This window comes from Aquarana catesbeiana, linkage group LG11 (assembly GCF_042186555.1).
Source record: "Aquarana catesbeiana isolate 2022-GZ linkage group LG11, ASM4218655v1, whole genome shotgun sequence".
In the NCBI taxonomy this organism is placed as follows: domain Eukaryota; kingdom Metazoa; phylum Chordata; class Amphibia; order Anura; family Ranidae; genus Aquarana; species Aquarana catesbeiana.
This window is the reverse complement of record NC_133334.1, coordinates 213,231,813-213,258,951: the sequence shown is the minus strand read 5'-3', so window position 1 is coordinate 213,258,951 and position 27,139 is coordinate 213,231,813. Positions and strand designations below refer to the sequence as shown.

The window sequence follows — 27,139 nt, the reverse complement described above, 5'->3', positions numbered from 1 at the left end:
TCTCTTCAGACACATAGATAGCTCTAAGAAGGCCCTCCATGTCATCGGCTGAAAAGATATGTCTGTCTGACTTGGAGTCCTCTCCCTCCACCTCATCCTGGCTGTCTACTAGACCCTCATGAGAAAATCCCTGATCAAAGGCCTCAGACTCTTCTTCCTCCTCAGAATCCTGAGAAAGGAGAGATCTCGGCAGTTCTAGCTGCCTCTTAGAACCCTTGGATGAGGCAGAGCCCTCCTGAGAGGAAGAACCGCCATTACTGGTATGAGGTTCTGGGTCTCTGGATTTGAGAGAAGTCTAAAAAGCTTTAAGCGTAGACAGCATCTCAGTTTGGACTGTAAGAAAATCTCTCATAACTTGAGATGTTTCTTTACCTGTTAGCTTCTGAATACATTTAAAGCAAAAGGGTTTTGAATGGTCCAGGGGTAATTTCTCATTGCAATTTCCACATCTTTTAGAGCGGGCAGAGGATTTAGCGGGATGGCTGGCAACCCCATGGGCAGTGGTGTCCTCCTCTGAAACAAAGGAAACACAGGCATAAGTTAAAAAATGGCACTGTGTCACACAGAGGAAAGAGTTGGGGTACCCTCCCCCATCAGAACATCTGGCGGCCGGTCTGACTCACACCCTGTGGTCTCTTCTATGGCCGTGGACCCTGTGGGCCTCTCCTCGCGTTCCATTGCTTCTGGTGTCAGTATATAGTGGATAGCCTCCGTCTGACCTACACCCAGTTGGACAGAAGAAGTGGGCGCCTGTTCCTCCTGGCCTCTGCCTTTTATCTGTATGAGAACAGCGTCCTCCTCAAACTCCTCCACCATTTTGCCGGAGTCCAGAACAGGAAATGACGCAGGACGCACTGAGGTTACTTCTGGTGCTGGGGAAGATGTAATTCCTCCACCAGACGCTGAGGAGGTGGCGCTGAGCGCCATCAGCCTACACAAACGGCGCCATCCTCAGCAAACAGCCCGCGCAAGACATCGGGGAGAGCGCCCAGGCAGTCAGAAATGCTCACCGCCCCACGGATAGAAGCACCAGCCGCCCGACTCCCTCCCCAGCACATTCACTGCTGCTTTAGGCTGAAAAGATGGAGGGGAGAGCTAGCAGGTACTCACTACACCGCTCATTAGCCCTAAGAAGGGCAACATGCTGCTTACACCAGAGGGCACCCAGGACTCCTTTTCTGCATGGCATCCGCACAGGTAAGGAGGGGAGACAGAATAATGGCCCCTGATGTTCTGGGTGCACCACTGTACCCAGGGTCCTTCAGTCCTTAGGGGGGCTCTTCCCAATGCTGCCCCCCCTAAGGAAGTGAATGGGGAAAACCCCCCAGGAAGGATACAGAAATCCTACCGGACCCAGAGGCTTCCCAAGCTTGTGGTCCGGCTCCCAGGGGGAGACCACCAGCCCCAAGCTTCGGGTCCTATAGAAAAAAAAAAACAGTTTCGCTGTGGGGAAACACAATCAAAAACTGAGGAGCACAGGGAGGGGCGGGGGTTTTAACCTCTTTGATTGTGTTTCCTGTCAGATGGACCAGTCATCTCTCAGGGTGCCATCCTGGAAGACAGCTTGAGAAAAAGAGGATCTCTGTTATGCATGAAGGCCTGAATACCATTCTCTGACGTGTCACCCCCACAAGGCCAATGAGCTGTAACAGTGCAGGATTCAGCCTTCAGCAGGGGTTTAATCACAGCCCATGGTCCTGGTCCCAGCACTTGGCGACCACCAGATATGTAAAGGTAGTGCCATTTCTTTAATCCTGCAGCATTTTTGAGACCAGAAAACATAGAGAAGGGAAAGAAATGCATCCCACCAAACTCTGCAGCACCTCTGAGCATTAGTAAACAGGCCTGACTACAGGCACACTAAGAGTCAGCAACAGGATGTAAGTACTTTGGGCATAACCCCTGTACAAACATGGTGGCTGCAGTTTCTGCTACATGGCTGGGAGCTGCAGCTTACATACTTCTAGCCCCAGAAAATAGTAAACAGACAGTAATAATGGCCCACTGCCCTCAGCAACAGTAATAATGGCTGCACATCCTATCACCATCAAACAAAGCAGATTGTTGTAAATTGAGCGATCACCGGAGGCTTCACTTACTGTCTGAATAGCAAAGACTTAAAGGGGCAGGCACCCCAAAAGTGCATCAGCTCCCAACAGTAACCTCACTCGGGGGAACCACTCAGCCAGGATCAAATCCACTGGCATACCACTGTCACTTTAAGGGGCAGAGGCCTCAAACGTACAGTGACCCCTAACCTCAACAATAACCCCACTAATGGGAACCCTGGAGCCTCCATACACCCCATACATTAACCTCCCCAGTATATTAAAAGAGAGCAAGTAGATGATTGGGTTGGAGTAGCCATGGCCATCTGTTATGGTGAATGAAGAACAACATCTGTGGGAGCTGAGGTGCTGCAGGCCTGTAAGGTAGACACTGTGACAGACCATTAGGCTGCCGATCATATGTGCTGCCTAGGGTAAAAACCACACAGGCTGGTCATAAGAAAACTGGGCCATCACAGCTGAACCTGCATGCACTCGATGGCTGTAATTGGGGGGCTACCAGGATATATATTATCTGGTCTGCCACCCAGCCAGTGACTTGCTTGAAGAAAAGAAACAAAAAGGAACTTTGTATTTCCAAGAGGAAAAAAAAATCTGTGTCTTACAACAGCAGTGGGCACCCCTGGGCTGTTTTTTGCTTTTAGATGCCTTTCACACTGGAGGCATTTTTCAGGCGCTTTAGCGCTAAAAATAGCACCTGTAAAGCACCTGAAAAATGCCTCATCTGCAGTCCCAGTGTGAAAGCCCGAGTGCTTTCACACTGGGGCGCTGCGCTGGCAGGATGTTAAAAAAAAGTCCTGCAAGCAGCATCTTTCTAGTTTTAGTGGCGCTTTACCGCTAGCACGGCCGCGCAGTCAGTGTGAAAGGGCTCATAGTGAAAACAGCATTCCTACTTCTGCAGGTGGCAATATACCCAGATGGTGATTGTCAAACAGCTGTGTCCACCAATGAGCAAAATAGAAACCGCCAGTGAATATATTCCCTAATAAACCACTACAAATGAATGCTCTGACTAAACACAAAATTATCAAAAGAAATGAAAGTAAAATCACATTCACAATTGGCATAGTTCATTTTACAAAAATGAATACACACAACAACAATCCTTCCAATTTACAAACAGAATGCCGGTCCAGTCAGCTCCCTCCTTGACATCAAGCAGTAGGGGAATGCTTCAAATATAGAAACACCCCACACATTTCTTCTGCTGCTCTTTAAAGATTTATTTAGAACCGCTGACAACTCAGATGCATTTCATGTAACAGTGCTTAGTCATTGGGACATACAACAATTAAAAATATCACATTAAATATCACTACCTACCAATCACCCTCCTGCTATACATATGTTGCATAATTAGCAACCAAGTGCCATTAACTCAAATATGACTTAAAACCATATTACAAGCTTTGTATTTGTCATAACTTATAATAATGTACAAAACAGAAGAATTAGCACAAAGAGAAGAAAAAAAGAAAAGGAGGGGAGAAGATCTGGACAAAACAGTCAAAGCTGACTTACATTCTCAATCTTTTCAAACACTGCACATTAAACTACAATTCTTGAGACTCGCCAACCCGGCTTCCTCCGGATCAACTGTGGGTATAGGATTGTGTATATGGGACTGTATGTTTTTTTCAGGTTGAAAAAAGACGTGTCTTTTTTCAACCTGACTATATAACTATGTAACCCAGCACACTTAAGCAAGTCATAAAAATGGGGGACATCACAATCCAAATTCAATCTATGGATGTCTAGTACATAAAGAAAATATATTTCTCATTTGTCACTCTGTGCAACTATAGTACCTCTTTGCCATTTACATTTTTTTTCTATATGCACACCTAAAGCCCAACTCCAAGAAATGTGAAAATTATCCTTTGCAGTGTGGTAGCACTTTTACTTACCTGATCCTCCGATCCCATAGAAGATAGTGCTTCCCCATGCTACAGCGGGAACTGTCCATCTGCATCATCACATCCAGTGCAGGACTATGAAACCTTCATTGGTCTTGATGATGACCTTAGACCCCTGTAGCACAGGGAAGAAGACACTGCAGGGACTGATCTGGTAGCACAGAGGATCACATAAGTAAATCACCTTTAACAAGTCCACTAAACTTAAGCAACTAACACTTGCAATGGGGCTGCGCCATCATTTTTTTTACATTTCCTAAAGTTGGGCTCTAAGGTAGATCTAAACTTTAAATGGATAAAATTTAGCTTGCAAAAAAAGGAGGGGTCTTTACGTGCTGATGTCACACCGCCGTTTCCGGGAGTCTGATCAGCTGTCCAGACTGTTTTTTGCATGGTGTTTTACCACGTGGATATTTTATGTACTGGCAATTTTATTTAGAATAAAAATACTGCACTATATGCTCAATCTCTGGGTTCCACTGTGTGAGCTTTTTTTGCATAGGAGATTGATGCTGTGGCCTGTTGGTGGAGTACCAAGGATTATCTGGTGATACAGAACTAGCTATACACGCCATTGTATTTTAGCCATCTGGTGAGTGTATAAAAGAGGTGGAGGTTTTGCACACTGCTGGTGACAGAGTGGAGTGCCTTTGACATTTTGGGAACTCTTACGCACAGTATTATGGAGTAGATTGAAGGATGCACATGTTAATTTTGGGACTTTTTAATTTTATGACACCACTTTAGGAGAGACTGGATTGTATTTATTCATATATTAGGTTACTGGCAGCACTCAAGCACTTTATGAGCAATTTCTCACTTAGTTGTATAATTATTTGTATACTCAGTTATTGGTAACACTCAAGCACTTTATGAACAATTTCTTTGTTAACATTTGGACACATACAGTAGGTTTATTGCGTTTTGTGTTTTATTATTCTAAGCGCTGCACAACCACTTTTCTTTTTTTACTGTAAGATTGGCTTGTCAGCTTTTTTTTGTGCTAGCTGCTATCCTTTTTGAGCGCTCACACATACTATTTTAACTGTTTTTTGACAAATAGAATTTCATCTGAAATTTTTAGTTCCATTTTCTTATCATTCGTGGGGTCATATTGAGGCTCGTTTGCAACTGCAGTGACAAGAAAATTCAAAGGAGCTGGATGGAAAATGTTTCTCAAATAGTATATGTGGTTTCCGTTTGGGAAAGGCTATTATTTCCAAAATGTTAACAGCAAACAAAATTTTTAAGTGATTTTAAACAACATTTGTCAATTCCTCAAATGTACTGAGACGTTTCATAGTAATGTTCGTACGAACGTTTGTTAGAAAATCTACTAGTGTATGGCTATCCTCTACCAGATGCTTCTTATGTACAAGCACTCGCTCCAACTTCAGCTGCACATCATTGCTCTGGACCAGCTAAGTGATGATAAAAACTATAAACCATGGCTTCACAGTTTACATTGGCTTTGCCCCTTATTTCCAATAGAGGCACATGTGACATGGTAAAAATACAAGAGCAAAATTGGGAGACAGACAGATGGCGCCCCACAAACAAAACACTTGAACAAGGACTTTCATGGCAAGCACACCAGATATAAGTTTAATGAAAGGTGCAGATTTAAAAAAGACTGAAATCAGTTTTTGAAATTACATCAACATCTTAAAGACCATATGAGATTTGATGAGTGGGATTAGAACTACCTTAGCGTCTTAACGTTTTTCTACCCTAAACCCATAAATGAACATTCCCCATCTTGATGACCCAGGCGGGGATGAGGGGGGTATGTTATCAAACATTCTCCTTTTGAGAGCCACCAGTTGATGCTCTGCAAATAGTGGCTCTTTGGTGCCTTTCACACAGACGGCTATTCTGCCGCAGTTAAAAGCATGTTTTTTTTCCTGTGGAGTTCAAGACTCCAGGCACTGCGATCAGCTGCATTTGCACAGTGCAATTAGCTGCGGTCGCATTTGGCTGCGGTTTGCCATTTCCATGGCAACTGACAGGGTGCCGACTCGCACTGTTTGGTATGACTCTTGAGGGGTAACTCCACGCCAAATTTTAAATAAAAAACCGGCGTGGGTTCCCCCCCAGGGGCATACCAGGCCCTTCGGTCTGGTATGGATTTTAAGAGGTACCCCTACGCTGAAAAAAACGGCGTGGGGTCCCCCCCAAAATCCATACCAGACCCTTATCCGAGCACGCAGCCCGGTCGGTCAGGAAAGGGGGTGGGGACGGGCGAGTGCCCCCCCCTCCTGAGCCGTACCAGGCCGCATGCCCTCAACATGGGGGGTGGGTACTTTGGGGGAGGGGGCACCCTGTGGCCCCCCCACCCCAAAGCACCTTGTCCCCATGTTGATGAGGACAAGGGCCTCTTCCTGACAACCCTGGCCGTTGGTTGACGGGGTCTGCGGGCGGGGGCTTATCGGAATCTGGGAGCCCCCTTTAATAAGGGGGCCCCAAGATCCCGGCCCCCCACCCTATGTGAATGAGTATGGGGTACATGGTACCCCTACCCATTCACCTAGGGAAAAAGTGTCAATAAAAAAAACACTACACAGATTTTTAAAGTAATTTATTAGACAGCTTTTGGCTTCTTCCGGCTTCGGGGGTCCTCTTCCGACTTTGGGGGTCTTCCCGGTTCTTCTCCGCGCTCTCCGGGTCTTCTGCTGGGCTCCTCAGCTATCTTCTGCTCTTTTGCCGCTCTTTTGCTATAGCGGAGGAGCCCGGTCTGCTGCCTTCTGCCTTCTTCCCTCTTCTCTTCTTCTGATGTTGACACGACGCTCTCTCCGGCTGGAATGCACTCGGGGCGCTCCGCTCTGACTTATATAGGCGGTGACCCCGCCCCCTTATGCCATCACAGTCCCTGGGCATGCTGGGACTGTGACGTTTTAGGGGGCGTGGTCATCAGGTGATGACCACGCAGGGGCGTGGTCATCGGGTGATGACCCTGCCCCCCTAAAACTTCACAGTCCCAGCATGCCCAGGGACTGTGACGGCATAAGGGGGCGGGGTCACCACCTATATAAGTCAGAGCGGAGCGCCCAGAGTGCATTCCAGCCGGAGAGAGCGTCGTGTTAACATCAGAAGAAGAGAAGAGGGAAGAGGGAAGAAGGCAGAAGGCAGCAGACCGGGCTCCTCCGCTAAAGCAAAAGAGCGGCAAAAGAGCAGAAGATAGCGGAGGAGCCCGGCAGAAGACCCGGAGAGCGCAGAGAAGAACCGGAGAGACCCCCGAAGTCGAAAGAAGACCCCCGAAGTCGGAAGAGGACCCCCGAAGCCGAAAGAAGACCCACGGAGCTGTCTAATAAATTACTTTAAAAATCTGTGTAGTGTTTTTTTTATTGACACTTTTTCCCTAGGTGAATGGGTAGGGGTACCATGTACCCCATACTCATTCACATAGGGTGGGGGGCCGGGATCTGGGGCCCCCCTTATTAAAGGGGGCTCCCGGATTCCGATAAGCCCCCGCCCGCAGACCCCGACAACCAGCGGCCAGGGTTGTCGGGAAGAGGCCCTTGTCCTCATCAACATGGGGACAAGGTGCTTTGGGGTGGGGGGGCCGCAGGGCGCCCACTCCCCCAAAGCACCCACCCCCCATGTTGAGGGCATGCGGCCTGGTACGGCTCAGGAGGGGGGGGGGGGCGTTCGCCCGTCCCCACCCCCTTTCCTGACCGACCGGGCTGCGTGCTCAGATAAGGGTCTGGTATAGATTTTGGGGGGGACCCCACGCTGTTTTTTCAGCATAGGGGTTCCTCTTAAAATCCATACCAGACCGAAGGGCCTGGTATGCCCCTGGGGGGGAACCCACGCCGGTTTTTTATTTAAAATTTGGCGTGGAGTTCCCCCTCAAGAGTCATACCAAATGCCGGGCATTGGCGGGGATCCGAGTCGGATCCCCGTGCTTGTCGCTCATTAGGAAAGGAAAAATCATTTTTCCTTTCCCGATGAGCAGCTCGGCGCTGTTATCCGCAGCTGACACAGTGCACTGTGATTACCTGCGGTTATGTGCGGATAGCTGCGCTAAATCGCTCCTGGACGCAGTCAATTCTACTTTTTCTATCCGCACAGAACCGCCATAGGAAAGCATTGTGTGCTTTTAGCTGCGGTAAAAAAATTAGAAAATCCGCAGCTAAAAGCACCATTCTATCCGTCCGTGTGAAAGGGGCCTTAACCCATGCAGTGCAGCCCCCTTCCTAATCCCAGCAATCAGAAAACAATCACAGTGATTACTAATCATGTGATCACTATGCCAGCTCTTGTCATTGACAAACTAAGGGCTGGTACGCACTGGCCTAATATCTGCTAGTTCAACAGAATCGGCCGGCTAGTGTGTACAGCAGCCTGTCCTGCTTCTGTTGAACGGCATGCTGAAAAACCAGCAACTAATTGACATCTGATTAGCGCCCGCAGCCAACCCTCACCCTGCTCTCCTCCTCCAGACTTGCCATCCATTGGGAAGCTCAGCACGACGTTGCTTCTCCTCCCCCAACTCTTATTCAGCTAAGAACAGAGATGTGATCACTTAGGCTGCATTCACACCTGAGTGTTTTCAGCTTGTAAAACGCCCAACACGCAAAATCCCATTTATTTCAATGGCCCCTGTTCACATGTGAGCATTTTATAGCATGAGGCAAAATGCCTGAAGCTCGAGAAAAGTACATGAGCTTCTTTATGGACAGATTAAAGGTGTTTTTCTGCTTTTTACATTGGTGATCCTTTGACCTGTGCAAAATTGTAGCAAAAACGTGGTAAAAATCGCGGCAAAGATGCAGTAAAAATGCTTGACTTTCTGCCTTAAAACTAAAACGCTCAGATGTGAATCCAGTCTTATAAAAAAGGGAAAAAAAGGCATTTGTAATGTCTTTTTTATATTTATACACAAATGCTTTGCCTTTCATTTCAGTTTTAAACTGAATAGGTTGTTTTACAAGGTGATCATTTACAATCACTTTAAGTCACATAGTTATAGTCAAGTTAACAAACCCATTGCAGTTGTGGATTAAATTGAGAAAGATATGAAAAAATAAAATAGCCAACACATGTAAACAAAAAATCAAACATGTGACTCCAGACTCCTACCCCTCAGTTGCCCCCACACCCTCATTCCTTGAAGGTCCCCAGTATTTATATAGATGTCTTTAGGTTAATCACATAATGTACAGGGTCCTCTTCCTGTTTGGATCTTCTCCTCTGGAGGGAAGTCCACAATAATGTGAGTATGATGTGATGTCATCATGTCATCATGGTTGCTTTCTGCAGCAATGAATGTGAGTACAGAGCACTGTGGTGATACCATTGAAAGAGGCAGGTCCATGATGTCCTGCACTCACAGGATGTCCTCAGTCATTCAACATTAAAGACTGAAGACACCTGGTGATAAAAAATAATTACTTTGGGAGCACAGTTCCAGGAAGGAGGCGAGTATTGCAGACAGACAGCTTTTTGTTTTATATCTATATGGTAGGACTGTTTTTTTTCCGCTCAAGGGTTAACGCAAATCATTCTTAAGAGAAATATGGGATTGCTATTTTACTATTGCTGACCTACCTCTAGAAATGCAAGTTGATTTGTTGTTGTACTGACCCTCTGAGCCACTGTCCAAAAACAAGTCTGTAGATCATGGAAAGTCAGCGGGGTTGATTTACTAAATGAAAATAGACTGTGCACTTTTGAAAGTGCAGGTGCTCCAGAGCTTAGTAAATGAGGTAAAACTTGACTTTTACAAAGCACCCAATCACATGCAAGGAATTTTTTTTTAAAAAAAAGCATTTTTGCTTGCACAGGATTGGATGATGACAGTCAGCAGAGCATTCCCTCATTTACTAAGCTTTGGCGCACCTACACTTGCAGAATGCAACTGCATTTTTAAAAGTGCACAGTCTATTTGCCTTTAATAAATCAACCCAAGAGCCACTAGGTCCTTATCTGCATATTGTTCTGGTGAAGCCAGATTGCAAGCTAGACAGAGCTTTATTAGAGATGTCAGCAATAACGGCCTATATGTTTCTCTCAAAAAAGATTTCCTTTAAATTTACTATAGTAGGCTTTTCTTCAATGGCTTCAAATGGGACCTTGTGAAGGGGGGGGGGGGCAATCTGTTGGTGTCCCTGTACACAACCCTCTATAGCACCAGCCTGGAGGTCCAACATCTGCAACCCACAAATATCAAACAAAAGCAAACACTGTTTACAAATGTTTGGAAAGTGTACACAATGAAAACATTCAAAGTTCCACGCATCACTTATATATACTGACAGGAGCATGGACGAGGATGATTATTCCCATGCTGAATATTTAAAAGTGTTCAGTTTTTCTCTTCAGTTAAGATGCCATTAAAATGATTGGCCCCAAGGGAGGTTACATCAATACGATAAGGGTGAAAATTTCAAAGCATGACTAAACATCATCCTAACCCGAGACACATTCAAATTAACCATTCAATAGCAGCATAATTCAAATCAAAGTCCTGAAATCCTGTAGGACCAGAACACTTAGGCCAGCCATAGACGGTTCAAATATTGTCCGGTTCAGCAGGAACTGGCCAAGATTCAAACCATGCATGGGCAGGCTGAATCTACCAAGTTGATTGATCGAGCAGCTTGGGAACAACCAGCCTGCTGGATTTATTTGTGATTATTGCTAGCAGCTGCTATAGCCGCTAGCAATAATCACTGTTTTTTTCCCGGCGGGGACTGCTTCCCCCCCGCTGGGAGAACACAATATCTCAGCAAGAAGGATTCCCCTGTCAGCACTGTCTGTGTTGATGGGGGAATCATGCAAATTTCTTTCCTGCAACCCGCGGTTTCAGGGAAAAAAATCGTCACCGTCTATGACCTCTACGTCATAATGAACACAGCTACAAATACGCTATATGCACAAATTGTTAGCGGATTATTAAAAAAATAGCAAACATTTTTTTTTAACTGATACCCAAGTAACTGCAATATTTCCATACTGCGATTGCTAAAACACATTTGTGTGTTCTTTTATAAGCATTTTAATTTCACCAAATAAAAATCAACAATTGCAGGTATGTTACTACTGGAGTGATTTTTTTATTTGTGTATTTATTGTTTTCTTCCTCAACATAACTTTGCAATGACAAAACCCTATTTAAAAATAAACTATAATTTGGTTTTGCCATTTAGGTTTTCAAACTGATCTTTTAATTTATTTTTAGCATTATTTTAACAAAACATTTAATAAAAGATATGTCCATGATTTGGCAAAGCATATTGGACTTTCCAATAAGGGAGCATGGGTATGTACAAGCTAGCAGATTGGAATTGGGCGGTGTCACTCCTTGGACTCATTCAATTGTGTATGTTGTGAATAGAAGTGAATAGCAAGAGATCAACTTATACAGGCTATTCATAACATTGTAGTAAATTAGTAGCATGCTCATCTGACTGCGTGTGGTAATTAAACTTTTTTTTTTCCAATTTACAGAGTTAAAACATTTTTACTTACCAGTCTCAAACACTATAAAATATAAAAGAGCACAATAGAGTCAATTGAAAGGTAATTTATTGCTTGTTTTTATCAGCTACCAGAAGCTCTGTACACAGGTGCTTGTTTTTTGCTTCTGTCAAGCGTTTGTGAAGTTATTACATTACATGAATGCAGCGTTTTAATTTTGACTTGGATCAAATGAACTGACATTTACCTTTCCTTTATTGTTGCTTTTGCCATTTAGAACATTGTATTTTTGTAAGTCATGTACTGTTGTGCTTCACAATCTTTTATTCTTTTATACAGGGCAGTGGCAATCCATAGCTTAACTAATTCTGTGTTAATTATTAAACTATTATTATATTCAAATTGTATTTTTCCTCTCTCCTTTGTAATTTTTCCTCTTTAATGATGACTGGGGTTGTTACCAGTAATGTGTCTATTTTTCAAGAAGTCTTGGCAATAACTTGCAGTCATTACAGCCTGTGAGGTTAAAACAACTATTTTGTGTAAAAATAATCTACTTACATCTTGAAACAGGAACCAGTCTTAATGACGCCATTTACATTTTTTCTCCTTGGTATCCAGCCTCCCTTTTCAGAATCTGGTCCAACTTTTCATGCCAATAAACAGTACAAAAGCCATGGTACATACAAGACCCATACCTGTGCTTCTTGCAGTCCATAAGAAAAATGGTGGAAGGTTTGAGCATACAGCCGGTTGTAGGATTCGTCAAGACACTCCAGGGGGCTCTGAATGAAACACAAATTAAAAATACCATGAGCTAATAGGTAATATTAAATGCAGCTTGACTTGATGGTTGATGTTAATGTTTTCACACTAGCCACACGTGAAATAGAACATATTAATGCTTTCCAATATGTTTTCAGGTGAAATCAGATAGAGAAGGAAACATTAGCACACGTTTTAACACTGAACATTAAAGTCAGTTTTCTATTTACTATGTGGAAAACATCATACTAGCTGCCCTATTGCTTTATCCTTTACAATTGAAAAAAAAACTTGCTCAGATAAAAAGGAAACAGAACAGGTTGACATGGATTTAAAGAAGAACTCCAGGTACAGTTAGGTCCATATATATTTGGACACAGGCATGATTTTCATACTTTTGGCTCTGTATGCCACCAGAATAAAATTAAAAAGAAACAACACAAATGAGTTTGAAGTGCAGACTTTCAGCTTTAATTCAAGGGGTTGAACATAAATATCAAGTACAAATTTTAGGAACTACAACCATTGTTATATACAGTCCCCCCATTTTCAGGGGCACAAATGTAATTGGACAAATCAATAAAATCATAAATAAAATGTTCATTTTTAATATTTTGTTGAGAATCCTTTATTGGCAATGACTGCCTGAAGTCTGGAACCCATGGACATTACCAACGACTGGGTTTCCTCCTTTCTGATGCTTTGCCAGGCTCTAACTGCAGCTGTCTTCAGTTGTTCTTTGTTTGTGGGTCTTTCTGCCTTTAGTTGAAGTGAAATGCACATATCCATTATATAACTATAGCTTGAATATGTTTTGGTAAATACCTGAAAAAATCTAAAATTGTGCCTGTGTCCCAATACATATGAACTGTATTAATGCTTTTAAATATTTACATTGGTCCCATGTAACTATGCATATACCATACCCATGGGATCCATCCAAAAGCTGGAAATCACTGTAGTAGATAGGATTGCCACCTGTCTGGGATTCACCCCGACAGTCCAGATTTTGAATCATGCGTTCAGGTTTCAGGCAGACTGAAACCCGGACACATTATTCAGACCGAGCTGTGGCGCCCCAAATAAGCAAGATAGTCACATACCAATCTGAGCTGTGGACAGCTGTCTGGGGGAATGTTTGGCATCACTGGGGGCAGGGCAATGATGTCAGCAAGAGCAATTTGGCTACACCCGTAGATGCGGTGTTGGGGGCGGTTGCCACTGCAAAAAAAATAATGAGAGGAGTAATATGGTGGGAGCACAGTCACTGAAAGTTTTCCCCAACTTATAAGAGGGTATTTTTCCTCCCAGTGGCATTTTTTTTCTCACTGATCAACACAGGGAATTTTTTTACTTCCACTGACCACAGGCGCAGAACATTTTTGCTGCTGCTGACCAGCAATATAAGGGCCCTATGAAACTACTGCTGCCCACTGTATTCTGTGCATTGTGATGGCCATTACATAGTACTAGCCTCTGCATACTCCTGACCCAAGTGTTAACTGTCTCAACACTTGCTCATCAAGTAGTTCTAATAGTTTTGATGACGTTCTTCTTTAAGGTAGGCTCAGTTCACATATATGCAAATCGGATGCATTTTTGCAATGCTGCTGGTTCACATGTCTGGGGCGGCCGCGGTCCAATTTTAAAAATAGCCCTGTGCAATTTCAAGTAAAAATGCACCTGGTAAACAAAACTGCACCAGACTCCTTTTAAAAATGGACGTGTGAACCTAGCCTTAGCTAACAGTCCATATTCTGTTTTACTTTTTCAAAAAAGATCCTTTAGGTATATGTATGCCTGTGAAACTCTTGAATATGGTACAGTAATTTTTGTGTGATTCATTTGTGGGCACAAGAACTGTGCAGTAGTGTACTATGAGTAAGCTCAGACCATGTTATTTTAAGCCATGCCCATTTTTTTTTTTGCTGCGGCATGTTTCTTTCCTTTCTGGGTTGTTCTAGTTTCTGAACTCCTGATGTATGGGAGTATGTCAACAGATATAAATGAAAAAAAAATAATCATGAAACATTTTCTAGAATGTATCAGACCTTTTTCAATATTGCACTAATAGGAGCACACTGGTCTCTCTGACATTACACTGTGTTTAATAAGCAACATAGCACATAATCAGTGTAACAAAGAAATGATAAAAATATCAAAGACATCCACCCGAAACATAAACTCCCATACGTGCACTATTACTCCCTGTAAGATTTCGAACGACCAAACCCTCCACCTCTTTGAGCTTCTTTAATAAACCCATCTGCTGTGCTACCCACCCAAAACTCCATACTGGAGACCCATTGCCATCATCAGCATGCCTGTACCTTTCTTTTACTTCCAGCACCTCCCCTTTCCCTCCTATCTTTATTACTCCTCTTCTCTCTTTCCTCAGTACAGGTTTCCCCCAAATTTCCCCCTTTTTGGAAAGTAGACAGTCCAAGGTATTTAGTAAGAGGCATGGCGAGTTTTTTGGAGTTGTAATTTTTTGTCCTAAGCTTTTCGAAAATCAAGAAATAAAACCTTTTTTATTTTTTTATTTTTTAATATACTGTCACCAGTGCAGTACAGCATCATCATATAATGGTGATCAGAGACACTGACTGGTAATAGTACGAAAAACATTTTTTAATTATATTTTTGTTTATTTTCTTAAATTTTTTTTTAACACACTTTGACCAGAGCAATATAATATTACCATAGTAACATTTTACTACTCTGGGGAAATAATCAGTATTTTATTTTTTTACACATTATGTTTGCATATAGCAATGAATTTTATTGCTATATGCAAGCATTTTACGGAATGAAATTGATTGTTTTGTTGTGATTAGCTGTAATTGGCCAGATAGGCTGTGATTGGCCCAGTCTGTACTATGTGATCACACTGACCAACCACAGCTAGCAACGCAATTGTATACAGTAGATGGCTTGAAAGGAAACCATCTGTTGTTTACAACTGTGACCAGCTGTGATTGGTTACAGCTGTCACATGGTACCAGCAGCGGGGTGGTACAGTGATCAGTCATCAGCTGTGTCCGGTGGACGCAGTCAGTGACAGATCGCACCACTGCGTGGCCCGATTCGGGAGCACGTCATATGACATCCACCCGGATCGACGAGAGGTTCCTGTCAGCGTCATCTTGTTATAGGCTTGGCAGGAACCAGTAAAGATAGTCAGTTGTAGGGATTTCATTGTATAAATTATTGTAGCTACTCCTTGCTGACATCTCTTTTTGAAAAGCTATCATGCTCATCCTCTGCCTTAAGCCTGACATACATGAATCAAAATTTGACCGATTCAGCAAATCCTGGCTGAGATTTGATTCATCTATGGGCAGGCCGATTGTAACCAAAGTCGATCCATCAATTGACTTTGGTACAACCAGCCTGTCAGATTTTTTTTACAAGCAACTATTGCGGGCAGGCTAAAGCCGCCAGCAGTAGCTCCTGTGTTTTGCCGGCCAGGAAGATTCCCTGCCAGCAGAACATAATAGCGCTGTGGGATGCACACTGATTGTGTTAACGGGGAAGAGAGCAATATTCTTTCCTTCCTCCTGAGGTGAAAATAAAGAAAACCGAATCATCTATGGGCTGCTTTACACCTTGAATCCCTGACCCCAAAGTAGGATGCAGATAAGGACTTTTCTGATTGGCATATTTGTTTCAGGCCAGTGGCTGTGTTGCAGACCAGTGGAATAACTACACACAAGGGTTGAATTAAACTGATATGTGGCATATATTAACAAGCAGGGCCGCTGATAAGGCAGTACAACCAGCCCTCCTCTACTGGGCCCAAGCCCTATCAGTTCAAAAGGGGAGCCCGGGCACCTGCTGAACAGGAGTGCCAGCTGTACTGTCTTACTGCAGACACCGATCCTCTTCTGCCTCCCCCTGCAGCCCTGCCAGGTTCTCCTCCTCTTTCATCCATCGGCTGAACTGCAGAGGGATTGGTTCTAGTACACACGCCACTTCCATCTGTTGTCCAGGCCCCCCCTGTGTGCAGGCACACAGGGGGATGTTTCAGGATGGTGAGCTGGGGGAAGGGGGTCATAAATATGTCATTTTCTGACCCCCTTCCTTTCCTGAATGAACACAGTGAGTGGTCGGTACCAATCTCTCCTGTGTCCATTCATCACTTAAGCATAGTAAACTGTATTTACTATGCTTCAATTTGTGAATGAGCAGGAAGCCTCAGAGCACTTCCTATTCATTCATCTGTGCATCTGAGGTTGCAGAGAAAGGGACTGATAAATCTATGTCCTCTGTTTTTTTCAGCCAGGGGGGCCCTGTCAGGTAGGCCAAATGGGGACCCTGTAACAGTGGCCCTGTTGACAAGCTGTGTAGGTTCTCCTCAGTTGACATCAGTATGTTAAAGCAAATTACTGTTTTTCTACTTTCGATGAAAAGAAACCCTGTGATTGCCCCTTATTGTGATTTAACCACTTCTTGACTGCCCATCCTGGATTTATGCTGCTACTTTGATGTTAAATACCATTGTTATGGCAGCAGATAGCTGCCATAACCCCAGTATTTTTTTAGTTAGTGGGCAGTTTGCTTTCAAATAAAAAGGGTCTCCGCAGCAGATTCATCGCGATATCACTTTTAATGGGTGGCGGGAGAGGTGCCCACCCCCTCCCGCTGTGTCCCAGTCGTCTCTGCCGCTTACTGGATCCATCGGTAGCGGCGGAGACGATCCGATGCTGTCCCCTGTTAGGCAGGAAGTTGAGTGAGGGAATGATGGCCCCCACTTAACTCTATGCCATTGGATGACGGGAGCGACGTCAAACGTCACTTCCGCCCAACGGCCTTGAAGGGACAATTTTTTTTTTTATTGAAAAAAAAAAAAAGACAAACTTTTTTTATTGCTTTTAAGTGTAAATGTGAGATCTGAGGTCTTTTGACCTGTCATGCTTTTTTTCTATTACAAGGGATGTTTACATTCCTTGTAATAGGAATAAAAGTGATCCAAAAATCTTTTTTTAAAAGGGACAGTGTAAAAATAAAAAGTAAAAATAAATAAGAAAAGGACCCCGTCCCTCGGTGCTCGCGCGCTGAAGCTAACGCATACATAAGTCGCACTCGCACATGTAAATGGTGTTCAAACCACACATGTCAGGTATCTCCTCCTTAACTCAAAACTGGTAACTTGTAGAAATTTTTAAACCTCGCCTATGGAGATTTTTAAGTGTCAGTTTGTCGCCATTCCACGAACGGACGCTATTTTGAAGCATGACATGTTGGGCTAGTTGCTGGTTATGCGGTGATGAGTCTGTGTAAGGGTTACTGCGGGGTAAGCGCTTGTTTGTGCTGTGTCCAATATACACTGTGCTCTCCTTTTATGTTTATTTTTTTATTTGTTTTTTTGTATTTTGTAAACAATATGAATATGTATAATTTGTCTGTTGCTTACATTTTTTCTCCATTTCCATAATTGTAGAGTGTTTGATGGCATTAGTTCTCGGCCTGCACATCACTTGAGAAAGCATTTCAGCGAAACGTGTCGGGCTAATATGCGGCCTTATAATCTGAAATATACCTGCTTCATGTGACCACCATAACTGTAAAAATACTGCAATACCTGTGAAATATTTGTTTTTCATGTGTCTTTTTAACCTTGAATGTATATTAAAAATTATATATTTTTTACTCAATACCATTCCCTTTTTTTGTGGATTCTTCTGCACCGTTAAAATCCCTTTTTTCTCCCCACCTTTATTCATTTTCTCTTCAGGGATGTGGTGCCATCTATTCTGGGTGTTTCACAATTACTCGGGACCAATTTCTTGTATGTTGGTTATCAATTTACTCGGTGTAACATTATTTTTCACAATATAAAAAAAAAAAAAAAAAAAAAGGCTAACTTTACTGTTTTGTCATTTTTTTAATTTAAAAAAAAGAGTGTATTTTTTCCCAAAAAATTGCGTTTGTAAGACCGTTGAGCAAATATGGTGTGACAAAGTATTTCAACGACCGCCATTTTATTCCCCAGGGTGTCTGAAAATTTATATATATAATGGCGTCCCTGGGGGGGGGGGGGGGGGGGGCCAGAGGGGGCCCTGACCCCCCCAACATTATGCTGTGCCCCACCATGTGCCCCCCCCCCCCCCCCCCCCAATTAAAAAAAAAATTTTTTTTTTTTTACAAAAAGGCAATGTCTAAAAGGGAGAGCGCCCCCAGTCAGCTCCTGCAGGCGATTCCTCCCCCCTCTCTCTGCTCGCTGACACTGCATAATGCGAGCGCTCACACAACCACAGCTGCCCGATCTGCTCCTTCCCCTGCATCCTCATTGGCAGGGAGAAGAGCGAGTTTCAGGAAGGACTCTGCCAGGACTCTCAGTTACTGAAAAAACAGACTGATTTCTCCCGTCCTTAGGACAGGAGAACCAGCCTCTAAATTCCAAGAGATTCCAACAGACCAGCGCTGTCAATAGCAGGGGCAGGACAGCAAGAGGAGTCTGGGGAACCCCACAGTGGTAGAACACCAGGGCCCGGTGGCAAGACAACCTTTGCAACCCTGATAGTTCTTCCACTACTTTGGACCCTTATATTTTCTTGGTATGCTGGTGACATATATCTTGTTTTCTGCCACCCGGGGGGGGGGGGCCCAATACAGTAGGAAGGGAGCTCACTGCAGAACACGTGAAAGGACCGTGGTGGGATCGTAGTAAAGGGCCCCAGGATAGAGATATATATATAAAATTGCATTTTATAGTTGCCCCCCTACTTTTGTCCCTGTCCCCCCATGTGCCCCTTCTAAATATGAAAGCTGGAGACGCCACTGCATATATATATATATATATATATATATATATATATATATATAATGTTTGGGGGTTCCGAGTAATTTTCTAGCAAAAAAAAAAATCTGTTTTTAACTTGTAAACACCAAGTGTAAAAAATAGGCTTGGTCCTTAACCACTTAAGGACTAGCCTCATTTTGGATTTTAGGTGTTTACATGTTTAAAACAGGTTTTTTTGCTAGAAAATTACTTAGAACCCCCAAACATTATATATATTTTTTCTAACACCCTAGAGAATAAAATGGCGGTCAATGCAATACTTTTTTTGCACCGTATTTGCACAGCGGTCTTCCAAGCGTACTTTTTTTGGAAAAAATTCACTTTTTTGAATAAAAAAATAAGACAACAGTAAAAGTTAGCCCATTTTTTTTTAATATTGTGAAATATAATGTTATGCCAAGTAAATTTATACCCAACATGTCACGCTTCAAAATTGCGCCCGCTTGTAGAATGGCGTCAAAATTTTACCCTTAAAAATCTCCATTGGCGACGTTTAAAAAATTTTACAGGTTGCATGTTTTGCGTTACAGAGGTGGTCTAGGGCTAGAATTATTGCTCTTGCTCTACCGGTTGCGTCCACCGTTTTCATATGCTACTCACGTATGCGTTCGCTTCTGCGCGTGAGCTTGTCGGGACAGGGCGCTTTAAAAAAAAAATGTTTTCTTATTTATTTTACTTTATTTTTTCACTGTTTTTTTTTTTTTTTTAATTTGGATCACTTTTATTCCTATTACAAGGAATGTAAACATCCCTTGTAATAGAAAAAAGCATGGCAGGTCCTCTTAAATATGAGATCTGGGGTCAAAAAGTCCTCAGATCTCATATTTGGACTTAAATGCAAAAAAAAAAAAAAATATGACAACAAAAAAATATGCCTTTAAGGCAAATGGGCAGAGCTGATGTTATGACGTCGCTTCAGCCCTCCTATGGTATGGAGACGGGTGGGGGCCATCTTAGCCTCACTCGTCTCCATACCGAGGAAGTGACAGGTCCTGATCGCCTCCGCCGCTACCGACCGCTCCGGTAAGCGGCGGAGGGCACGGGAGAGCGGCGGGAGGGGGGTGGCACTTCTCCCGCCACCAACGGTGATCTCGCGCCGAATCCGCCGCAGAGACCACCATAATCGGAAACACGACCGGCTCCTGTAAAGGTGGATACCTCGGTTGTGGCAGCAGCTGCTGCTGTTACCGAGATGTCCACCTTCAAAGTGCCGACGTATATGTACAGGAGCCGGTCGGTAAGTGGTTAAAGCGTACCTTCAGTCATTTTTTTTTCAACTTTCCATCTATTAAAGTGGTTGTAAACCCACAAAAAAAAACCTGCAAGACAATACTAGCTCATTATGAAATACCTTAGATCGAAGCCCCCGTAGCGGTCCTCGTACACAGCTCCGGCTGGCGACATCGCTCCCGGAGTTACTTACGGGTATTGCGGGCTTCGGGGATGAGATTGGCCGGAGCCGGGATGATGTCAGTAACAGCACATTAGCAGAAGCAACGGCACGCACGTGCCATTGCTTCAGTGCGTATGTGTAAATGACGTCGGCACATGGTGATACAGGGGATATCTCTTAAACCGTTTAGAAGATATATGGGGTAGCTACAGGTAAGCCTTATTATAGGCTTACCTGTAGTAAAAAGTGGTCTGTAAGGGTTTACAATCACTTTAAATCCTCTGCCCTTGTTGTTTTAACTTTGGATAGTAAAACATTTTAGAGTCATAAGGGGGCCAATGAGAGCTGCAGAATTGGAGGTGTGCCTCTGTGTGACTGTGTAAATCCAGGAAGTGAACAGGCAGCATCTTCAGTTACCCACAGTTAAAATAGTTGCAGCCAAACTCAGTGGAGGGAGATTTCTGCAGCATATTTGGCAAGTACAGAATCACCGTAATTTAAAGAAAATAATATGCAAAGTGGTTGGAGGGAAGCTTCAGAATGGCAAAGATGTTTTTATTACAAATGATGCGAGCAGTCTGCAGTTCCTCTTAAAGTGCAACCAGCTATGACAGAGTTCCTTATGGCAGATGATTTTTCTCCATTAAAAAAATGGCAACATTTGCAATTTGATTATGATAGGAATTGTGTAGATGTAAAAACTGTGCTTTGCTGGGTCAAAACATGCAAAGATGGAAAGGAGGGAATATCTGAATTTTGTGACAAATATGTGCCCACTGGTGAGGTCACCTTTTAATTATTGATTAAGAACAGTTTCAGGATCACCCAGCGATAAATTAGTGATTGAATAGGCATTTGTAACTTGCAAATTGTTAAAAAAATCTACACAGTTATCTGGTGACTGTGTAGAAAAAAATCTAAATATATCATTAAAGATGTTCTATGAAGTATTTATGTGTTTATTTAAATATTTCCATCCATTTCTATTTTCAGAATAGGGCACCCTTTTTCCGGTGACAACTAAGACAGAATTTCACATCATTTCAAAGAAATTTTCACTCACTTCCAGATGTGTCTCTGGGACAGGAAGTAAAGAAAACACAATATGGGTTTTACCTATTTCGTAAACTATACAATATTGAAGATACTCTAATTGTTTAAGAGGGCGAATCTGTGGCCAGTTGTAAAAGAGTTGGGTGAAATGAAGCAGCTACAATTCTGGCTGCCAAAGAAGGATTACAGAGGGAGCAGAGCTCAGCAATGCAGTGTGTAGCATGACAAGAAATAGACATTGAAGCATTTCTTTTCATTTAACCCTCATTTAAAAAGGGGGACTCTACAGTTCCAGGGGCAGGAAATCTCTGTTCTAGGACTCCTCTACCTGCTTGAAATTGGTGGGGTAGAGTGGCAGCAATGATTTTACTATGCATACTCACTTCTGCAGATCTAAGTACTGTATAGTCAAAACATGTTCAGGCTGTTCCAGCCCATACAGTATATGCATATAAGGCATGTGGGTATAAGGTATAAAAAAGAAAATTTGCCCAAAATACACCATTTACATCTGAAGAACAAGTCATTCTGCTGATAAAATAGATTTGTAAATATTTCATCTAAGAGCCGGTTCGCACAGGGGCAACACGACTCTGGCCGCAACTTTGCGAGGCGACCTGGACACGACCTGAGCACGTATCACAGCGCGATTTGGGGCGACACAAGGCGACTTCAAGCTGCCTCCAGGACAGGCGACTTTCCAGTGGCCAATCAAACAACAATCAGCTCTGTGGGAGGGAGGGGGGGAGGGAGGGGTTTGCCTGAGAAAACAATTTTCTTTTCCTGTATTGTTGCTTCAGTTAAGGCACGATCCAACTTTGGAAGACAACTTCCATTGAAATCAATGGGTACAAGTCGCCTAGAAGTCGGATTGAAGTAGTACAGGAACCTTTTCTGAAGTCGGAGCGACTTCAATAGGGTACATTAAGACAGGTCTCATTGACTAACATGGAATTTGACATGTTGCGCGACTTGGAGCGACCAAGGGCGACTTTAAGTCGGACCCAAAGTCGCCCCCTGTGTGAATGAACTCTAAATATACCCCCCACCTACACACAGCAAGTCAAATCCAATCACAGTTCTAGCACTGTTGGGACATTTGTATCGAAGCATGTGAAACATATTCATATTTATTTAAATTCAAAAAGAATCTGGCAATTATCCTGACATATATAGCTTTGAGTTTCCTTTTTCAGTGGAAAAAGTCTAATTTTAGTTTTTTCCTTTTTATGGGGAAGGCAGCTATGACCTTATATTCAAGTTTCTGTAGCCAAAAATAAGCATTCAGTTTAAAAAGAAAGCAGATAAATACACATTTGGTACTGAACAACACAGAAGAGCAGCCAAACATTTTTTTTCTCCTTGAGGTCTGTCAAACATGAAGTAATGGAAAACAGAATGTTATGGTTTTCATCTGAACTGGTTCTCATGAGAATTCATTTATTGTCTTGGTAAAATATGTGTCCATACTGTAGACAGGTCTTCTTAAAGAAGACCGTATGTTTGCAGCCACCATGTTGGAACTGTATGATAAAGGTGTTAAGAACTTATTTTGTAGCCCTCTGTACAGAACTGTGCAATGCTTCTATCCCTTGATATTCCATCATCGTAATAGAAGAGGGAAGCATGTTTCAAATGAAAATAGGGTTTGCTACTATCCAGTCTTTACAGAACAGGCTGTTGGAAGAATGGCTTTTACAAAAAAAAAAAAAAAAGCGCAGCAGCACTTCAGATATGTGAAATATTTAATCCCATTTTTCAAATAAGTGAACACATGACTCTAATGCCGCGTACACACGATCGGAAATTCCGCCAGCAAAAGTCCGATGAGAGCTTTTGGGTCGGAAAATGCGACCATGTGTATGCTCCATTGGACTTTTGCTGGTGGAATTCCAGCCAGCAAAAGATTGAGAGCAGGTTCTCAATTTTTCGGTCAGAAAAAGTTTTGATCGGAAATTCCGAGTGTCTGTACCAATTCCAAAGCACAAAATTCCTACGCATGCTCGGAAACAATTCGACGCATGCTCTGAAGCATTGAACTTAATTGTCTCGGCTCGTTGCAGTGTTATACGTCACCGAGTTCTTGATGGTCGAAAGTTCAGCGAACTTGTGTGACCGTGTGTATGCAAGCCAAGCTTGAGCAGAATTCCGTCGGAAAAACCATCCAAGATTTTTCCGACGGAAAATCGTCGCTCGTGTGTATGCGGCATTAGAAAAAAACAGCTGTGATTAAAACTGCAAGTACTCAGCTACTACACAAGTAGTTTTCACAAATCTTCTCTTGCTGCTACAAGTCTTCATAAAATGGGTTTCAGTAGACAACTTTCTGTATACTCCAAGTCCAGCCAATTCACTACATTCCAACTAACCAGACAAATAAACACTGTACATCTGCTGCACATCCTAAGCACATTTTTAGTTTATTTTTGCTTGGCCCTACAGCCAACTGTGCACCTCTACCCCAAATTAACGTAATTGTATTGTAGTGGTAAACGGCTATCACTAGAGAGCTTCAAATGCTTGCCTTTAGTTATCTTCTAATGTGCTCTGGGACACTTATGTAAATTGCAGCTTCATGAACAAGAATAAAACCTCCTACTGGTTTACAGAAAATGTTCAAAGAGTTCAGTTGTGGTCCTCTTGAAATCTTTGAAAAATGACAAGACTCTAAAAGTTTTCAACTTCCATAATGGAAATACATTTTTTTTGTTTAAAATTGGGATTTATTTTATTTAAATTGATTTTTTGGATGTAAACAGATTTTTTGGATTTTTATCAAATTTATTTTAATAAAATGCTTTTGGAGTAAACATCTATCTAAAGATAGTTTTCTATTTAAGATACATTAATAATTTAGTTTATTCAGCATGAAATGGAGCTTAGTTATGTAGCATGAGGCTGTATATTCTGCAATATTTACATTTTTGGTAAACTCATTCAATGAATCCAAGCACTGCAAGCTGAGATAGCATGCACTGCATTGATGCATTCACACAATTTCACAGTAACCATGAGATAAAACAAAAAAGTTCAGGAATATTCATTTATCCCATTGTTTTGCAAATCTATGTACACTACAAACTGTATGATTGAATCGGTTCTGATATTTCTGTTTTACTAACCTGACAGCTTATTATTCTAAATAGGAAACCTTCATTTTGTTTGCAAATATGAAAAAGATTCTAATTACCCGTAAAAATAAGTCCTTACATTTAAAGATCATCTGTCATTTCAGATCCATCATGGCAGCGCCTGTTAGCGGGCATCCACTCACCTGCTGCCACCACGTTCCTCACCTTGTTGTGTCACTGCCGCATCACCAGCCATCCCATTAAAGTTTATGGGACTGTCGGTGAGTCAACAGCAGGTAAAAGGAGGAGCTGCTGCGGGATAGAGATGGCAGTTCCTCTTCAAAAATTAAATTAAATTAAAAATTCGGATTTAAATCGAATTGATTTAAATCAAGCTATTTTACTAGTAATTTAAATCATGATTTAAATCGACTTGATTTAAATCAAATCCACCCTGAATTCAAGTCAATGGGGATCCAAAGCAGGCTTCAAAAACTGAGTTGCAAATGTTGCAACAGTGCACATAATGGTTTATGAAGTTCTTGGCAGGCCATAAAATGGAAAAATGATGGGAAATTAGAAAATTCAGCAGCAGTTTCTAGGAGACCTTAAAGTCCCTTATATGTTAGCATTTCTGGGACAAAAAAATGTAATCCCGTGGTGTATTTTCTAGGGAGAGGGGGCAGGTTGCTTAGATACAGTAGAAATATGGCCATAAGCAGTGAAAGCGGAAGAAGTAGCATGAACCACTTATTTAAAATGTTGTATCAGGGATATAGGAGTTTGGGTCTGGAAGATGCCTAGGGGTGGCAAGTAAAAATAGCTTTAGACAAAAATGCACACGTGGTATGAGCCACCAATTCCAAAAAAATGTACCAAAGAAAGTGCTTCCACCGACTACTGATTTGTGAAACAGACACTATATAGGAGCTTGGTCAAGTCATCAACTCCACCACTCAAACACAGACCTTCTGCTGCTTTTGCTACGTAATGAGCATCGCCAGACTTGAGTTCTATTACTCCTGTCTTCAAACTTTCCACCTGGTCTTGCCCCTGAGGTTACAGCAGGAGATTGCCTCTGCTTGTTGTGTAGCCGAACCCTTTCCCCTGTCCCTATATCCACCCGGTATTCTCCCTAACACTTTATTCAATGCAAGGAACAAAATCAGGACTGTTTGTTAATAATGAAGCATTTTAATTCCAATAGTTATAGATGCAGTAATACAAGATTCCTGTGCATTTAGGACTGTAGCTCAGAAAAAAGGTAGCAGTAACAGCAGCCTGTTTTGGGATCAACTCTATTGGTTTAAGACAACAAAGCTGTATATTTTGCCTGCTTCAAACCAGCTTAGGTAATGCATGCTATAAAGGAAGACTGACCACAAATAGTTCTAAAAAGAGCACATCAATTCCTGTTGGTAATTTTAAGATAAACTCGCCACCACTCAAAAATACCACCACTGCGCCACAGGACAGAAGACCTATCAAGAAGCTGCCACTTTAAAAGCAATTCAATATAAGTTGTATTTTAACCGCTTGTCAATTAAATATATATATCTACCGTATATACTCGAGTATAAAAGTCGAGGCCCCTAATTTACCACAAAAAACTGGGAAAAAATTATTGACCTGAGTATAAGACGAGGGTGAGAAATGCAGAGGGTCAACAATGCCCATCTGCAGCTGCATGCCTCCCTGTGTCCTGTGCAGCCTACCTGTATCCTGTGCCTGTGTCCTGTACATGTGCATGTGTCCTGTACATGTGTGTGTCCCTGTGTCCTGTACATGTGTTCTGTGTCCCTGTGTCCTGTGTGCATGTGTCCTGTGTGCATGTGCAGCCTACCTGTGTCCTGTGCAGCCTTCCTGTGGCGATCTCCATCCTCAGACGGCGGTCAGCGTGTGATGATACTGTTCGGCGGCCATTCCACTGTTCAAATGCCGCGCCTCCTCCTCGTCTGTGATAGGCAGTCAGCGGTCAGCCTATCACGGACATTCTCTCATTCTCATACCACGGACGAGGATGAGAGAATGTCCGTGATAGGCTGTACACTGACAGCTGTTCAGCCTATCACAGACGAGCAGGAGGCGCGGCTTTTGAAAGCTGGAATAGCCTCCGAACAGTATCATCACACGCCGGCCGCCGTCTGCCTGCATGACACGTTCGATTTATACTCGAGTCACCGCCTTCTGTCTGCATGATCATGCAGACAGAAGGCGGTGACTCGAGTATAAATCGAATGGGACACTTTCAGCCCAAAAAAGGGCTGAAAAATTCGACTTATACTCGAGTATATACGATGACAGATTATATATCTCTGTCAATAGGCGAATTCCATGATTAAGTCCTTGTGACGAAACATGTCAGGGGCGTGGCTGTACGGTAATCATCATCACTGACATAGGACGCTGTACATTGGACTAGGAAGTGAGGAACGAGTTGAGATCCAGGACCAAGGAATGGGTGAGATTTGTTTATATGCCGGCACACCTCGGGTCCGCCGTGACCGCAAGATCTGCTGCTTTAGAGAGAAAGTCTTGCTGTGAACACTCTTGCTGGTTTTAAAGTTTCACAATGTGAGTGCAATTGTTGAAGATTCAAAGCGCATTTTTATAAACTGGTCTTTTACGTTATCACACTATTGGTG

At 42.7% G+C, this 27,139-nt stretch overlaps 1 protein-coding gene across 1 annotated transcript in view; it reads right to left on the bottom strand.

Annotated features, from left to right (window-relative positions):
• Positions 1 to 27,139, bottom strand: part of LOC141112430 (uncharacterized) — a 239,380-nt gene that overhangs the window by 133,110 nt on the left and 79,131 nt on the right. Inside the window, exon 2 of the mRNA XM_073605276.1 lies at positions 12,106 to 12,192. The gene's annotated coding sequence lies outside the window, so the exon portion shown is untranslated. The remainder of the gene's footprint in view (positions 1 to 12,105; positions 12,193 to 27,139) is intronic.